The 19,090-nt window shown below is 34.9% G+C and overlaps 1 long non-coding RNA gene across 1 annotated transcript; it reads left to right on the forward strand.

The window, feature by feature from the left end:
* Positions 1–1,651: 1,651 nt before the first annotated feature.
* LOC121074172 lies at positions 1,652–13,447 on the forward strand. The gene is made up of 5 exons (XR_005822182.1): positions 1,652–1,697; positions 2,280–2,315; positions 2,747–2,818; positions 9,818–9,915; positions 11,114–13,447. It is a non-coding gene; the product is annotated as an uncharacterized LOC121074172 (long non-coding RNA).
* The last annotated feature ends 5,643 nt before the right edge of the window (positions 13,448–19,090 follow it).

The following is a 19,090-nucleotide window of genomic DNA, read 5'->3' on the forward strand; positions in this document are numbered from 1 at the left end:
ATATAAAATGTATGTTTACACACACATATGGATTTAATAACGCAACCCTATGAAGAGCCACATTGACTAATTCTACAACTTGTTTTGTTCATTAATCATACCATACTTCTTGCCTCATTGTTCCTGTTTCACCATCACACCTCAGAGGGGAAGTATGTTAATTATACCAGCTCTGCTGCAGCTGTTGCAGTCACTGAGCACACTGGAGGGTAGCGAGCACAAGCTAGCACTCCCTTAAGATATTGGTTTGCTTCCCCACTGCTCCTGATAAGGGCAGGAATCAGGACTTCACATTGTCAGATCTCATTGGGCAGGAAGGGTCACTGTGCAGAGCCCCCCAAGGGCAGAAGAGATTTCCTCCATATCAAGCTACCTTCGCACTTTGAATATTTCTGCTAAAAGGAAGAGAATTACTTGCATCCTTCTATATCTGACTTTTGCATTTTAAGAAACTGATAGGATCACCTGTACTAGTATGTTCTTAGGCCAAGTTTATAGTAGATTGAATCCTTCACATTGTGGAACAAATTTTATTGCTTTTAAAATTAGGTTGAAACCGTCATACCATCAGAGCCTTGTTTTAAAAGCAAAAACAGCTTTGTGTACTGTGGTTAAAGAACAACATCTTCAATGTATCTATTTCCTCATACCCATTAGCCCAGGAGACATCATATACCTTTCTTCAAGGGCAGGTATTATACAGAGACTCTAGGAAAAGGGAAGCTTAAGCACAGACCATTTATGAAAAACATTACTCCAGTACTTGAAAGGATAAAACCATTACCAGAAGCCATCACCAGGCTTCTTAGTATTTACAGCTTTTAGAAGAGTGTGTGAGACGTACTCTCTGACCCCTGCCACCCCCCCTCACCTTGTACAAGAGAAAAAAAATACTCTAAAGGTACTTCTGGTATTCAATGGATAGATTTAATCTACGCCAGCCTGGTATTTTCAGCTATTTTACCCATTTTTTGCCATCGAAATACAATCTATACATCTTTTAGAAATATTCACAAACTGAAAAAACAGTACTCAACTAGATATTTTTCGCATTAATATAAAGAAGAATCCCTACTACTACTAGAAGCAGATATAAGGAACAGCTTAAAGAGCATACATACACCTTAAAAATATATATATATTTCCTACATAGAAAAAAAAACACAAACATAATAGATACTGAACAACATCTCTTTGAACCTAATGATCTACTTCAATTTTTACCTAGAAAAAAATATGAAAACTTGAATTACAGGTGATAATTGCTGAACACTGATCATTAAGACACAGTACATAATGTTCTACTAGAATTTAAGTTACAATTATTAGTTACATATCATGTTCTGTTATTTTGGAAAAAAATGCCCACAAAAACATATAAATGAGAAATTCCAATAAAGAAAGGCATAGAAGCATTACTTTATGTTGAAAACATAGCATTAAGGCTGAAAGAGCAAAGCCCTGAACAATCTCATAGTACTTTTGAAACTAAAAGAGAAAAATTTACTTGAGCCCAGTTTTATGAAGCACCTTGTTGAGGCTAATTGAGGATGGAGTAATAAAAGGGCTTGGGTCAGCTGTGAGTTGTGCGTATAGAGAATATAAATCTTGTCTCTCCCAAAATATGGGTGTTGGTGTTGCCACCTTATAACTTTTATGAAAATTTTAGGGCTTTTTCTTGTATAGCATAATGTATGGTATACCTGTTGCTGAAAATTAACACTTAGAGTGTTGATATTGTCATTAGGGATTATATGAATTATTGTCTGTTGTAAACAGCAACTCATGTTCTCTTTGCCCTTCTTTCTTATAAATGACTAGTTCTACTTTTCTCATGAGGCTTTTGAGATGAAAGTTTTCTTCTTTACGTGTTTATGCTAGACTTCCTTCTCTTTGTAAGGAACATAACTCTTTTAAAGAGAATTAAGTTTCTAGGTCTTTCCTCTAACCTTCTCTATGTATAAATGAACACTTATTTTGGTGTTAAAATTTTACTTGATTTTTTAGTTATAGTATAGGTAGCTTAGAACCAGACTAAAATAACCTAAAATAACCTAGAGGGGACAAAAAGAAATAAAATAAATCCTCTAGGGCCTATTAAAGACTCCTTCAAGACTTTTTTTGGGGGGGGAAAAAAAAAAGTCACGGCTATGAAAGCTAGGGTTTCAACTGTTTAGTTCTTCCTCCAGAAAATAAGATAGGCTTGTTTCCAGCTAGGTTTCTGAAACTCCAATATTTCATTATATTTCTCATAGTTGTACTGCATTATGTTTTCACAGGGTTGGACAACCAACTGACATCTAGTAAATAATGCTGTAAATATCCCTTGTCTGAATGCAAATCCTAGCTGTCCTATCAGGCCTGTAAAAACTAATGTCATGTTGTAAACTAGACCAGAACAGTAACTTGGCCTCTGCAGATAGGGCCAGAGGAAAAAAAAAAAGTAACCTGACATCAGCAAAATATTTAAAATTAACTATAGCTTTGCATCTGAACTGATAGAGCTAGTCTTAATCACTTGGGTTATGAAAACAGAAGAATGGCATTACCTCTATTTTCAACCCAGAGATGGACAAATTTTTTGTATCCTAAAGCTCCATATTGCCTAACTGTTCAATGTATTGTATTAAGGTATTCTGAAAAACTGAGGAAATAGAGTGGAAATTGCTTATGAATATAATTCAGGACTGTGATATTTCAGGCCTGTTATTTACTGAGCATTTGCTGATGTGGTTTTGTTTCACAGAACTGCATATTCAGTGGTGACACTCAGACTGCATTCAAGCTACATCAGCACATTTAGTGAAAGTCTTTTAAGGTAAGAAATACAATATTTCACAGTAAAGGCTATAAATCTGCCTTTTGATACATAAGTATTAATTTACAATTGTGAACTTGCACTTTCTGCAAGACCTGCAGTGGATGGCAAACTCTGTGTAATGGAACAAATCCCTTCATGAGGCTCCTGTCCCTAGCGAGCATTAATAAGAGGGAGATGCGTACCTTGTTTTTCAATTAGTGAAGCTGAAATGGTCTTTAGAAAGTGGTGAACAATAACAACAAATGGCAAACAGACTGAATAAGAAATGGATAACTGACCCAGCTATGCAGTAGATTAAACTCTTAATTACTTTACTTTATCTCACCAAAGGTTTGGAAGTTAAGTCCAACATATATCTTTATTCAACAGGGGACTACATCCATACTATCAATATTCAGAGAGCTTCAATATGCACACTACTGACATTATGGAAGAGACACGAATATCTTCTTATGTAATCAATTACAACTAACTACTTAGTGTATTTGGGTGAATGAGTTTGTGGATCACAAAAGGAGTCAGGCAAACACAGCTGGAAATTCTAAATATGATGTCTGTATTACAAATTTAAAGGCACTAACAGTTTCCAATTTTCCTTTGCAATAGTTAAAACTTTATACCTGGTTTAGGTAATTAACAAATTTCTGCCCCTTCAGGATTAGTGTGGATTGCTGTCATGGTATATTACTTCCATTTTCAACTAAACAATTTGCTTGAAAAATAGCTATTTGTTTTCCTTCATTAACATTTTCATGTATTTTTTTTTTCTTGTCCCAACATACAAGAGTGCATTTGTTAATTAAGATGCCCAACTTCTTATTAAGGTAGTTCAAGAAAAGATAACTAAGGAATTTATTGTGAGCTGAAAAATATTTCACAATAATTATTGTGAAAATTAGTCTTCTTGGCTATTGATGGTGCACTTGTCTGTTCTTGATAATAGACTACTCTTCCCTGTACCTATGTTGTCTTAACCATCCCTCAAAACATAGCTATTCTGAACAGACTTGACCAAGTGGTCCCATATTTATAGAATCATAGAATATCTGAGTTGGGAGGGACCCACAAGGATCATTGAGTCTAACTCCTGGGTTCCCAAAGGACCACCCAAAAATCAGACCATGTGTCTGAGAGCATTGTCCAAATGCTTCTTGAACTCTGGCAGGCTGGGTGCCATGACCACTTTCCTGGCTAACCTGTTCCAATTCCTGACCACCTTCTCGGTGAAGAACCTTTTACTGATATCCAGCCTGAACCTTCCCTGTTGCAGTTTCATGCTGTTCCCTTGGTCCCCACTGTCCCCATGCTGTCCCCACTAGTGACAAGAAAGGAGAGATCTGTGCCTGCCTCTCCGCTCTGCCTATTCATCTCCTTTTATTTTTTCTGTGAACACAACATTCAGATTAGGAGGGTTATATGTAGAAATACCAGTACTGAATTCTTTCATGACTTGCTATCCATCACTGCAAAGGAATGTAGCCCTTTAAATTACAGTAGACAAATATAACTATACAAAAGTTATCTACGCTGTACTATTGGAATAATTTTCTATTGATTCTTCTGGCCACCAAGGGAAAAAATGCATTGGAGGTGAAGAGTGCTTGGCCATACAACTGCCTTATACTTTCAGATAGTAACGTAGGTGATACTGTGAAAACAAAATAGGTATTTGGCTGATTACAAAGGGTTATCAGAAAATCCATAATTTATTATGTTTGCGCTATAAGCATTTGAAGCTGTACAGCCATGCAGTAAGAGACGGTTGTGGAAATCCTGCAGTGTAAAAAAATGAAAGAAAAGCTGGGAGAAGGAAAAAAAAAATGTTATGCCTATTGCGCAGTTAGCAAACTGAAAAATACTTTTTTATCACCTGAACACCTCATCTAAAAGATGACACTTTTTCCTTGACTACCTCTCTCAGTGACCTCACTCTTCTGTTTTTGAAACTGGTGGAATTTGATGGGATGCTTGTTTCCAAGTGTCTGTTTTCTGCTGGCTTCACTTCTTGATAGCTAGTAGATCTTCAGTAAGTGAATTTTGATCTCCAGGGCCCTGTGAAGAGCAAAGAAAAACAAAACAACTCCTGAAACCATGACATCCTGTTACCTTGTGGTAGTTCATGATTTGTGAAATAACTTGCAAAAAAATGTGTAGATGTGAGGTTTTTAATACTGTTGTGACTTACTCAGTGTGAGTTCTTACATATCCTTCCAAGATACAGTGCTGGAGTAGTAGTTCTGAACTGCTCATCAAGTAACCACCAAATTTTAGTGAAACTTTTCTGGTCTACTTATCTCCTGACTTCTTGTTTTACAAAGGACTCCTCATTTCTTTTTTTTTTTTTTTTTCCAAGTTATGAATTTTCTCCATAGATAACTTAAACATGTTGTAATAGAATCAGAATTCTGTGCTTCAGGAACCATAGCTAAAAATTAAGAATTATATATTGTTTCACAGTGCATATGTAAATTTGATTCTGTTTTGATTATTTATTGATGTGTTTTCTTGGTCAATATCTATAATTCTTTTTAATAGTACTCTACTGAATCCTCTTGCAGGGAGCTATACTCAGAAAAAAACTCTGAGCAGCTGTCATCAGTTTTTTTCTGCCTTGGTTGTTTATTAATAACACTTCAGATTTCACCAACCTTTCTTCTGAAACCTAATTTTCCCACAGTTATTTCCTACAGTTCCTCATAATTATCTCCTTCAGTTTGGAGTTCTGACCCTCTGAATTTCTTCAAGAAATTTGTGAGCAAACACAGTATCTGTTATATGTTGCAAACAAATGTGAGTAATATCAACAATCCCACTCAAACACTTTTTTTCCTCTTGAAAGAGAAACAGTCCTAGCTTCAACAATATTCCTGACTTTATGCATCATGTCAGCTGTTATCTCCACACCTTCTTAGAAGGGAAGCTGGAAACAGTGCTGATTTCCCCCAGTTTATGATCAGGTGGCAATCTTGTCTTTTTACCAGTTATTTGCAAACTTGTAAACGTACTATATCTCTGCCAATTGTGCATATGATGAAAATGTTAAGTTGAAAGCACTGGATAACAATGAAGGTTTTTTTTTTTTTTTTTTTTTTTTTTTTTCCTGAATGTAAAAATGGCCTAAAATAATGACTCTGATTTCAGATCCGAGTCATCTCAGATAGGTTAGGTCAGAAATCTAAAGTTGGCAAAACTATTAACAATGTTGAGATTTCTACACCTGCAAAACAGTCTGCCCTATCTGATTAAATGAGAAATACTGTTCCTTGTCCCAGCATCCCATGCTGACAGCTTCACTCACACTTGTGTTGGGGGATGCTTTTGTGTAGACTTCTGTGTCACTGTGGACACCCTGTCAATATTCATGTCCTTATACAGAAATTTGATAGCGTAAGATAGGAGGAATGTGAGTAATGAAATGTTTTCTTGCTAAGATATCAATTATTATTCCCCTATCTTCCTTGCCCCTCACATCTCCCCATTACAGTGGCTAGCTCATTCAGCTGGACTATTTAACTCTTGCACCAATACCTTTTTTTTCCCCTGTATCTTCAACATGCTTATATACCTGTGGCCAGACAAAAATTCAGTCAATACTGCATAGTAAAATCAAAGGTATAATGAATAACAAATCTAGATACTTAAATGTACATGTCAAATGTGATTGAAACGCACAGTGAAAGTGAGATCCAAGTTTAAAAAGCAGTCTTATAAATACTTTAAACTACAGTATTATATGATTTCAACTCTGGAAGTTACAGACAAATTCTAAACTAGACACAAGAATTTTTTAATTATTATTTATATATATATATTTTTTAAGGTGAGCATTTAATTTCAACTTCCCAAAGACCAGATTGGCATATGATATCTTATTTCACAGAATTTTCATGCTTTCAGAACTTGTGGAGCATCAGGTTGGTTCAAGACATTAGACTGTTGAAATTGTCATTTCAATTTTTCTGCATTTCATTTTAAATTCTTTTTAACGCTGTGGTTACATGGACCACAGCATAAATAAGAAAACAGGATTTGCATTTAGAATGCTGTAAAATACTCTTCCTTTGGGTATACTTAACAAAGGTACCATATACCCATTTTTATAAATCAAGATAATAGTACTGAAAGCAAAGCAATTTGATTAGGTACTAAATTCAAAATGTTACAAGACTGTGGTCTAACAGCAACCAGGAACTTACGTCAGGCTACTTGTATGGCACTGTCTAGAGTGGAAAATTAAAGTGACAGGTTTAAGAGATACAGACAATCTTGTTCTTATTCAGCTTCAGGGTTCCTGCTAGTATCTGTTATGAGGCATAATGTAATACCTACACATATACTATAAACAGTGAGACTTTTATAGATATGCCAAAAGGATACCATTTGTGAAATAAAATGAATTACAACCTTGTAAAAGTTCTATAATTTATACTTTTATATGCATTCCCCCCTGAGAGACATGGAACAAAAGTAAAGCCTATATTTTTTACTTGTGTATAACCAAGGTAATAAACTATAGTTTTCAGTTATGGGAGATAAAAACACTGCCCTTAGCTAAACTAATAAATAGAGCCATTAAAGCTTATACAATTTAAATTAATGACTATCTAAACTTTTTAGAGCGTTTCATTTCTGATTAGTAGGTCTCAGTGACATACACATGAGCATTCAACTATCTTCTTCATCTTTTCCTTTAAGTTTCTTTCACCTTCTTTGGATATCAAAGTCACTGTAAGAAGTTACTCTTCCCCCGCCTTCTTTCTCATCTGACTCAATCATTACTTGATATACTTACAATTAGGAAGAAATTCTTCTTGAGGCTACAATAGATGTTTGCAGACTTCCTCTAAAACAACACAGCCTCCTCCCATCTTTTTCTGATAATGACATTAAAAAAAATATCTTTATGGTTTAGAGATACTTGGCAAGTAACTGCATTCCTTTCCTATCAAGTTTTACGGCTTTTATACAGCCAACATAGCCCATTTAATCTCATACTCATTCTATACATACTTTTTTTTTTTGCTGGTATTTTCCTGCCTACCCTCTTATAATTAGGAACTGGGCCCCTGAGGGCCCAATTAGCCAACATGTGAATGTAATTATAACCCTTGAAATGTTTCTTTCCATGTGTGTCTGTGATATGACTTTGACCATGCATAATGTGAACCTACTCACAAGGAAAGTTAATCCCCTAATCATTTGTACAGAGAGCTTTTCTCAGATTTATAGGAGGAATACAAATGATTATAGAATAATCATACTCCAGATAGTGTAATAAATATGTAATGCTTCTGTGGCAGTATTGAAGAAACAATCCAAGTTCCAGAGTTCTTTAGTACCTCTATATCCACAGAATTGTAAGTTCAGTGACCCAGCTAATGTGTCAATAATACCTGGATTTACTTTACTTCTGGGATTTTAAAACTTTATTTAAATATTTGAGATTTAACCTCCTTATTATTTCCTTGCTTCTCTGAGGCAAGGGGTTACATAAACTCCTATTCTCAGGGTCTGCAATGTGGGGAAATGTGGGGGTCTGAATTTCTGAAATGTGATTCCAAATATTTTCTAGAGTTTTTCTTACTATTATTTTTGTCACACTGTACATAATGATCACATAATGGTGACCAATCTCCCAACCATCTGGATATTTTTATTTTACTTTTCATATGACTGGGTAAAACGTTTATAGAAAAACTTTTCAGTGCTTTTTAAAGGCTGTTACTAAAAAGTATAATAAATGTTAACTCTGACAGGCATGTCTGGTGCAATATTAGAAGTATTAATTCCTACTTATTCTATGCTGGTTTCCTTACTACACTGTCTGCAAGGTATAAAACCCCACAAAAAAAAAAAAATCTCTTGGACATTAACATCCACCACTGTTTGTCATGTCTGTATTGGGTTGGACTTGGTTAGGAAACAAAGTCATGTGCCTTCGGAAAAGAGAAGAGAAAAAATGACAGTTATTTTTTGGAAATATGTTTATATCTAAATACAGGTACTGTACAAAATCTGTGGGAAACAAAATAGACCAAACTCATGAGAATATATCTAAGCTAACAATCTTACATTGTCTGCCTGATTGTCAAAATGGCCTATTAATTGGGTTTTGTCTGTAGTTTGCTTTTTACTTCATATCTAAGATCATTTAATCATAAGTTCATAAATAAGTCCCAGAAATATTTGCCTGTTTAAATTGACTCCTATGAGATGTAACAAGTTGGCATTATGGGAGAGACTTGGTGTATCAAAACTACTTATGGCTGGCACCTTCCATTTTCATTAAAAATGAAGCACTGGAGCAGATGGGCTTCGAAGATAATTTTAAGATTTATGTGCCAGCCCATGGGAGGCCTCCAGTGCAAACTGTTTCTTTACAAAGTATTGGAGCATGCCAGGTCAGGGCAGGGGACCAGGCAGCCTGTTTCTCACATTGAGATTTTTTTTTTCATGCACTTGTTAACTTTCATTCTACATGTACAAACAAGTCATTTTAATAGGGTAAGTATGCAGCCATTTAAGGATAAATTGTCTAATACTATTCTGAAAAGGCACATCCTCTTTTTCATTTCTATTTACCTTAGATCAAAGATATTTTGGATTTCCTTGATTTAATTGATTTAATAATTTATATCCTTCAGTATTTAACTACTGAATTTACCTGGACTCCTTAGAGATTTTAAAAATGTCAGCAGTTTTGCATGTTAATCCTATGAGTTCTGTTGAGCTTTCCACAGTACATACTTGCCAAAATGCTGCAACAGGCTGAACCCACTAGCTGTCTTCAGAGTAACAAAAAATGTACCCTGGTATTACAATGGTGTCTCCAAACATTCTGTGCTCACCTCTGGTATAAACCTTCAATTTTACCATTTCAGCTGTCACACTTAATTGGTCTCTGTATGTATTTTCAGATAAAGTAATTGGTCTTTGTGTGTCTGAAAAATCAAAACAGAGAACAAAAATCCTCTCATTTTTTTCTGATTGCTATAGGATATTATTTGGACATAAGACTTCATAGACCTTTTTTGTGCATCTTAGCTTGCATTTCTGAACATTGAAGCTTTTAATTTCTGACCCTGGTTCAACAGGTAAAATTCCTTCTGTGAAAGCAAAATGATCATTTGTCTTCTACATTTCAAAATTCTAAATTCTGCCACATTTAAAAAAAAAAAAATCTTAGAGTTTATTTATTTCCTTACCAAAACGACCAGTGTTTTTTTTTCTGTCTCTGGAAATTGGCATGTGGAAAGACACTAACCTCCTGCAGACAAGGGTGAGAAAATCAGCTCTCCTGAACAGGATACATCCTGTCCAAAGCTGTTTCAGTTGTTATAGACTTCTATTAAGATTGAGTAGCAGATCTGTGCTCAAATCTGAGATTTACTAGGAGTCTTGTCCACAAGGTCAAATACATAGTTGCACGTGCTTGCAGACATACTGTAAAGTTCTAAGTATGTGTCATTAGTTCTTTAATTCCCTAAAGTTCCTAAATTATCACAAATATCAGCTGCACTAATTATGGACTTTTTGTGCTGCAGGACAAGTCTATTAAGAAATTAATGGAATACTGCTATCATGTAGTATCTTGCTAGTCATTAGATCTTTATGATATTAGGATGCCTATAAATGAGACACTACAAGTCCTAATTTAAACATTTGATATCTTTTTAGTTCCTTCAGTTGATCAGAAAGAACATTTGTAGCTAGAAAAAAATTTTAGTTATGGAACTAGATCAAAAATGATTGCTTATAACATTTTTTTTTTTTATTATGTTCATCTATCTTGCATTTGCTTCGTGCTCAAGGTATTTTAGGATAGTCCTGTTCATTAAAGAGAGCAATATAATGTTAATTGCTGTAAAACACATTGCAAAAAAGCTGGAGTATTTACAAAAGTCTTGCAATCTAAATATGTCCGGGACTTGCTTACTGTAAGACAATAGCAATAGACATGACACAGATTGTCTTTAATAGTGACCATTTGTGTTATCAACATCAATTGCGTTTGGGTCAGCAATACCAATAAAGCAAAGATCCTGCCTCAATTGTGCGTGTGTTTTTTTTTGTTTGTTTCAGGTTTTTGTTGTTTCTTTAGAAAGTATACGGCTATTTCAATTAACTTCAAAAAACTTATGGCTTCAAATTTCTTTAAAGTGTTACAACACAGAACCAGTTCCAGGTTGAAGTATATCTTGTTTGGGATGTTTTTCAGTGGCCTGCTATGGTATAAATCCTGCAATATTTGGCGATTGCTAGCAATTTTTCTTCCTGTTCGTAAAATTGCAGGTTTCTTTGCTTGGTTGCTGAAAAGCTTGTTTGTATCTCTATGGATTCTCCTTACACTATGCGGTTGGACCAGCAGCAATAAGTATAGCAAGAATATGTCTATCAAGAACTGAGGAATCAGCAGAAAAAGCAACATCGAAAGACAGTTATTCATCATAATCATCATCATTAGCAGAAAAATAAGATCCAGAATGAATTCCTACAGGATTCATTTCAGCTAAATAGCCAATGTTTTGGATGGGCAATGCGTTGGTTTTATAAGGCTTCCTGATGTACTTAGAGGAAGCAAAATGAAGCTGTTTCAGGGTATTTAACTAGAATAGGTGTTTTTTATCCCTTTTTTATCCCAAAAAAGTCATAGTTTCTCCATGCAAAAATGGTATGTATAAACTGGTATTTTTAATATTTTTGTGTAATAAACTCCTAGTTTAGGGAATGGAACACTTATTTGTTGCCACTGAACTTCTTAATACTTGCATAGTGACTGAAGAAAAGTAAAATCCTGAGTGCCTTGAATTGCTGTTTAGGGAAGCTGTTCTGTCTTCTTTGGTTTTGAGGAGATCTTCAATGTGTGTTAGACGTTACTAATAATAGTAGATGCAAGTGTTCCCCTTTGCATTAATGAAGTTCTAGCTATGCATACAAGGACAAATTTTATGGTGAAAACTGTAGCAACAATATACATAGACTGTAGTGCAAGCAAATGTTCAATACTAAGTTCTCAGGTATAGTAAAACAAAAGGAGGAAAATGTCAATAGAGCTAAAAAAAAAAAATCTACAACATTGACATTGCATAATAAAACTGACATTTTAATAGATGTTTCAGTTACACAAAAGATAGAATAATAAATTTCTAAGATTGCTTGTTCCAGGACTCACTGTACTTCAGATAAGCTCTTCCATGTGCATCAAGTAAAGGATTCTCCTCTAGACTGGATTGCAACAATCCTGAAAACAGAAGTAAACAGCTATTATGGGGAAGAACCTGACTGAAAAAGAGAAACCCATGCTGAGATTCATGCCGATACTACTGGCTCAGTGATCTATGTATTACCTTGCAAGTGCTACAAAGCATAATTTTGAGTTTGGAGTTTTCTGACATGGCATTTCCTTTTTTTTTCTTACTTTAAGGAGGGGAGTATTTTTTATTCAGAGCTGACTTTGACTTAGGACATGGCCAATTCCTATTCTTCCCGAAGGACTACATTGTTTGCATAGAGGTTTTATTTCCAATCTGAAAATTCATAGATCACAGAACTCACAAATATTTGCTTCTACAGATATACTGTGGAGTCTCACAAAGTCCCCTTCTGAGGTTATCATGGACCTTCCCTTAGTTAAAAACGCTGAACTTGACTGGAAACCAAGAGTCCACCTGCTGTCCTTTTTACTGCAGAGAAAGGTTTTATAGTGCATTAATCCCAGGGTGTGCATGCATAATACTTGAATTTGTTATAGCATTAACATTTTAATTACTGGTGAATACTTATGGCCTATAAATATTTATTAAACTAGATTCACGTTTTCAGTGTTCTATGTTCTCACTGGGCCACAGCTTGATTGAAGAGACCTAGTGACTAAGTGTTTCCCAGGTGTGAGTAGTGTTCTTTGTTCACAAAGTGCATAATTTTAAGTGCTACATGTCACATGCCAATAAGATCATGTTATCCCACCCTTTCAGAGTACTAGAATCAAAGAAAATTACCACAAAGTAGGTTCTGGAAGAGCAATTTAAAATTCTTTCTAAGGAAAGAATCATATCTGATGAAGCCTATTACCTTCCTTAATATTAGCTGCACTTGAAATTTAAAATTGAACAATTTATCAGCTTCCTAACAGAGTGGATCAGGAAGTGTGATCCTATTTACACATATTTCAAAGAATGACAGTTGGAAACATTTTCATCTATTCTAACGCATTATATAAAATTAGATATTTAAAAAGAAGAAGAAGAAAAAAAAAAAGGCAATTGAGTATTCTCATAAGTTCCAATATCTAAATATGAGAGAGACATCCGTTGTGAAGTGTGATGAAAGTGTGTTCAGAAATAATGAAATAATGAAAGGTCTGGTGGAACACTGATCAGTTGTGCTTTCTTATCTGGTCAAATAATGCTTTTCTAGATTAAGGGATCTTTACTGAAGTAAGTTAATTGCAAACTGAAATAACTTTTTTTTTTTTTTTAACGTGAGATATAATTATTCCATAGAATTAACATCTATTACTGTACCTAGATTCATAGATTTTATAATTGGTTTAATGTCTACTTGAATTTACATAGCATAGATGGCTGAAACAAGCAAGTACTGTACTGAAATAAGCAGATGTCAGGAAAAAAATGAACCACCTGTTATAGGTTATTTAACACATTATGGGTTATTTAACTGCCATCTTATACAATCAGATTTGGATTCTTATTTGAAACAATTTTATTTATCTAACATGAAAAAATGTGTTTATTCACATTACTAGATGTTGGGCTAACCTACTCATGGTTTCACATGGTAGAGCTTTATAAGTAGTCTTTATTGTCATGTTTTTATGGTCTTTCCTTTCACGTATCTGAATACACCATCAGCATTCACTGTCTTTAGTAATGTATAGCTACTCTTTTTTGTGCCTACGGGCACAAATTGAAGTGCACAAAATTACTAGCTTTTTACATGTGTGTTTCATATTCAAATGTTCTTTTGTACTGTTCCTTAAATATTTTAAAATAATGTTAAAAATTCTAAGTTTGCTGTGCACTCCATCCTTAGCAAATGCAAAATTAAGTAGTACTTCAGAACTGCATTTCTAACGAGATCCCAGCTATAAGCCTGCATAAACAATAATAAAGGGTATCAATTACTTTTAGCATCACAGAAATTTCTCTTCTGCTCACTTTCTTTTCAATCAACTGGTTCATAAAATAGATTCAAATGTTGAGTTCGGCACGCAGTTTAGATCAATTTTTTTTTCTTTTTTTTTTTTCCCTCTCCTGTATGACGAAGAATTTGAAATATGCCCCTTAAAACACTGGGATAGTGTCTGTTAAATGCTTCTGTTTGCCCTGAATAGTTCTTGAATTATACCATAGGGATGTAACTGGGTAGAATGATATGAAATGAATTATTATGATCAGTCATGTTTCATACGGTAGTAGCCAAATAGCAACTAAATAATAATACACATAATAAATAATACACATAATAAACAAATAATAGCAAATAGCTAGATGAGGTACAGAGGCAGAGGAGCAAACGGTTTTCCTAAGCTGCTTATAATCTAAATGGATAAGTTGGAAAATATGAGTGAAGGAAAAGATTTAGTACAAAAAAAGTGAACACAGAGATGGTAGGAAGTGGATATGACTTGCTAAATGTTTTTATATGAAAAGAAATTAAGGATTTATCAGGAGAGGATCAACTGAAAAGAACATGCAAGCAAAAGAAATGAGCTCTTGATTCAAGAGAGTGAGGCAAGAGTAGAGGAAATGTAAGACAGAGGCAGCATGGCAGAGACCTGAAGCAAAGGGACTGTAAAGAGATTGTTCTTTCAGTTATTCCTAATTGCCCAAGACCATCTGGCTATTTTTACTCATTTGGGCTTATTTCTAAAGCTGTAGGGAGAGCATGGTAATAGATGCAGTGAATGGGGGAAACGTCACCTGGGTTCTAGTCAAAATGAGGATTCTTTGGCACTGTGTCAGTCACAGGCAGTGGCAGGAAAAAAATAAATTATGGAAACATTGACATGTCTCTCCTTTATGAATTTTGTAAAGACACATTTTCATTAAGTGGTCTGCCAGCACAATCTGTAAATGTGGTTCACCTGTCCCTGCAAGACAGTACAGGCACTTCTCATGGGGGAAGCTCTCATTGATTCCAAAATATATGCATCAGAAATTTTGGAGAAATCCTAGCTAATCCCAATAATGTTGTACCTTCAGAAGTGGAAAAAGAAACATAAATAAGAAATAACACAGTGATCTATCCATGGGTTTTTGACTAGAAAGTATATTAAAATCTTAAAATACTGCTGAAGTTATCAGGGCAAAAAAGAGTCAAACGTAAGGGCTGAAACCAATCAAAGCTTTCAGTGCCAAGCAGCATTATTTTCTCTGGAGCTAATCTATGCACATTGCATTTATCATCTAAACAGTTCTAGTACTACAACTGGTGATGATATTATATCGCCAAAAGAAAGGGGAAAAATCTTAGAGATGATCATTTATCTGCCTTCTCTCTTCTCCTTTACTTCTTGGAAAGCCATTTATGTTTAGCTCACCTTTTAAAAGAAAGGGAAAGCAAAAAAGGGGACAAGATGCTAAATTTGACATCAGTCAGTCTTTCTATCCTTTCTTTTTGTTTTCTGCAACACTCTCTTAATTTTAGCAAGAAATTCTAAACTGACATTTAAATGGTGGCAGGGCAATTCTCATTCTCTGCTTTCTGAAACGGTCTCTGAAATGTACAATTATGCTGTCATCTTTAGCACTCCACATTGGACAGAGTTTAATTATTAATGTGTTTCCCTCAGAGAATGACTCGATCATGTCACAACTCTAGACAAATACAGCTAATGCAAAATCATAAAATATTCACTTGAATACTGCTGAACTGACAGGAAATTAATTCTATGAACACTTTTGATATTACCAGAAAATTAGTTTCAAACGCATAAGACTGAAATAAATGTGTTCATAATTTGCTCAAGGGTAACGCTCATCTTGCAATCAGTTGGTGTCTTTTTATAAATGTTACAAGTATTCAACATGGCTTTATGATAAAGAGGACGGCTAATGTAATGTATTATTTGTAGACAGTACTTCCCTTGTAAACAGCAGGGAGTGAAGAACTGCTCCCTCAGAAATATTTAAACTCTAGAAATATTCTGCAATTTATCATTTTGTGGTACCAAAAATACACCTATTTTTGAGTAGTCCCAGGAGGGAGCAGGAGCTCAGGAATTTTGTAATAATGACATGATAGTTTTTCATATCTAAATTATTGGGTTGAGTTTTATTAGCAAGATTGGAAGTGACTGAAAGTCATTACCACTCTGTAAGTTGTAACCAGCATAGTCAGTGGAAAAGGAGCAGGCTCTCCTTACAGGCAAATATCTTTGTTGCAAACATCACTATCATAGTGTACTCTCTTGCTGAATGAATAAAAATGCTGATGAAATGTGACAATTTGCGGGAACAGAAACAGCAAGTTCACTTGTTGTTTGTGGCATATAATTTGCCAGAATTTGGAGAGCCTAAAACATAAATAAAAGCTTTTCCAACAAAAATAATGATGGTCTAAAATTTCAGTGTGAATGTGCATTGCATACTTTCACCATTTCCTCTTTGTCTGTTTTTAAATGTCTATTTCTTTCTGGCTTTCTATCTGATTATTTGTCCTGACTGGTGTCATGCGCAAAATCACACACAACAGGTACTCAACAGGAGGGGACAAATGCTTGAGTGGACTACTTGTCACTAAACCAGGGCCTGAGATTTTATCTCTTAGTGAGATAATCCTGAAAAACAATAGGGCCTGGCTCAGGAGTCACTTTCAACCAGCAAAAAGTATTTGAAATAAATATTATTCAAAATGAATAATTTAACGGCTCTTGTGGGCACCTTTGGAAAGTTTCCTCAGAGACGCCTAGCATTAAATCACCGTGGAAACTAAATTGTTTTTCAGGGCTAATCCTGCATTCCTTTTTGCAACACTAACCAAGGTTATGCAAAGTGTGGAGGATGAATATAGTGGAGCCACATTAGCTGGGAGGGCTGACATAACCAACAGTGCAAGGACCACCTCAGATCCAATCTGCAGTTCACAAAGTATACGGGTTGATATAATTGACCAATATATTCAACAGGAGGTGATCACCAGGGTATCAAAGATGGTGGTCAGGTCAATCCCTTCAGTACTTCATTGGCAGAGGAAAGGGGATTGTGTTCCGGTCCACTGCTGCTCAGAGCTACTGCAGCCAAGACCTAAAACAGGGACTGGTTCCCAACATTGTCATGTTCTACCAACAGAAAGCTCAAATATCTATTTGTCCATGTTTCTGGAAGACATTTCCAAGTAGCAAAAGAGGTATTATCAATTGTACAAAAAAGTAAATCTGGAAATTCTCTGAACACTACCTCTATGTAAAGAAGGTCTTTTTACATTTTGGCTACAGCATTTGAAACTGGAGACTAAAAAATATCCTCAGAAAATCTTTTCTGCTCTGTCTGCATGGCTGCATAATAAATACACCACTAAAATATGCAGTGTCATTAATGAACACCGGTGGATTGCACAGTTTAACTGCGTAAACTTTTTATTAAAAATTAGAGGAAATAAGAGTATTCATTATGCTATAATGCTGCTTCCTATCATGACAGATAGGACTAGTTCTTAGAATTAAGATGTCTGAGTAATAGGGAAAGTACAGTGTAGTACTAAGGATTATTTGCGGTATGTGGGAAGGAAAATCCAGCAGATAACATGATAATAAAGAAGGCAGATGAGACAATAACTATCTCCAGCTGTAATTTGTTTTTACTAGGTGCTCCAGCTGCAGCTATCATAAAGTGAAATTTAGAATGCCTGCATCATGTGAAAACACAAAGTTTACATGCTAAAAGCCAATTCTAAACAAATGCTAACTTCGCTTGGGTTTGTTCTTTTCTGTTTTGAGGTAAGTGTTTTTGTCTAATTCAGTGTCTGTGCAGTACATTCTGGTACTTCCAGTTAGCAGCTCTCAAATAAGGTCCAAATAAATAGAAAATTGGATGCTGGTCTATACTTAATTCCATAGAAGTAGTAAATTATTAAACATCAGTTGGTCTGTGGACATCAATGAGGAAGATTTGCTATGCAATAACATTAAGATGCACACAATTAATACTCTAGAATTTTTGAGTTAATGGAGTGAAGGAAAGAAAGAACTTCCTTTTAGGAAGAAAAAAAGCAATCTGTAGTAGTTGCTTTGTTCTGTTGGAGCAAAGCCTCTGTAAAAAGAGGAAGAGAGATGATATTTGAAGGTGAATATACTGAGCAAAAAGTAATAAAGGAATAAGCCGCTATCCACCAGCTTAGAAAAATAACCTCTTACCAACTTCATCTGTCACTGACGCATCACCCCAATCTCACAGCCAAGCAAGGGTGGGTATCTGGACAGAGGAATGTAAGGTGGAACAGATATTCCAATCTTCATGTTCCTTCTTAGTTGATTACACTTGTCACTCTACTCATTGTATACCTCAACAATATTCCTCAGACGTTTAAATGAATTATTTATAAGAATGAGTTTCACTAAGAAGTGGGGGAAATTTCCCATTTATGATTTCATAAAGTTCTGTGTGTGTTTTTTTTTTTTTTTCCCATCAGACAGTATCTAATTTTCAATGAGTAAACTCAGTATTATAAATCAGATGAGTTCAAGAGATTAAATTTGAAAATTATATGTTTTATTCAGCATACACTTTCTGTGATAGAAATGCTTGAAGTAATTTTAAGCTGTTCTATTGTTCCCATGTCATCTAAGTTTATGAAATTAAATGCATATCACAATTCCTCTTAAAGAAAAAAAATAGTCATTTTGAAAACTTCTTTCAGATTTGGAACAATACCATGTTGAAAGCAAAGAGTTTTTAAAAGAATTGCATGAGGTGAAAGAAGGAAACAAAAAGAAAAAAAAAAAAAAAAAGAATCCCTGCTTATGACTGTATTTAGCTGTCTTCAGGAAGATAAAAAGCTTGGGTGGGAAGAGTTGTCACGTTTCCTTCTACTTCAGGCTGGCTGCTCCTGGTAGAAACAGTGTTTCTAATTTGATTTTACTACAAGTCTAGAAACCTCATTCTGTATTTTCTGAGACTTTTAAATTCATAGAAAGCACTACTACACATGAGAAAATCTACTACACTGTAAGAGGAAGGCATATCTTTTTTCTTGAATGCAGTTATCTTCCTTGTACATGGGCTTTATGTCTTAGCATGCACAGACAAT

The sequence above is a fragment of the Cygnus olor genome, chromosome 8, assembly GCF_009769625.2.
Source record: "Cygnus olor isolate bCygOlo1 chromosome 8, bCygOlo1.pri.v2, whole genome shotgun sequence".
Lineage (NCBI taxonomy): Eukaryota > Metazoa > Chordata > Aves > Anseriformes > Anatidae > Cygnus > Cygnus olor.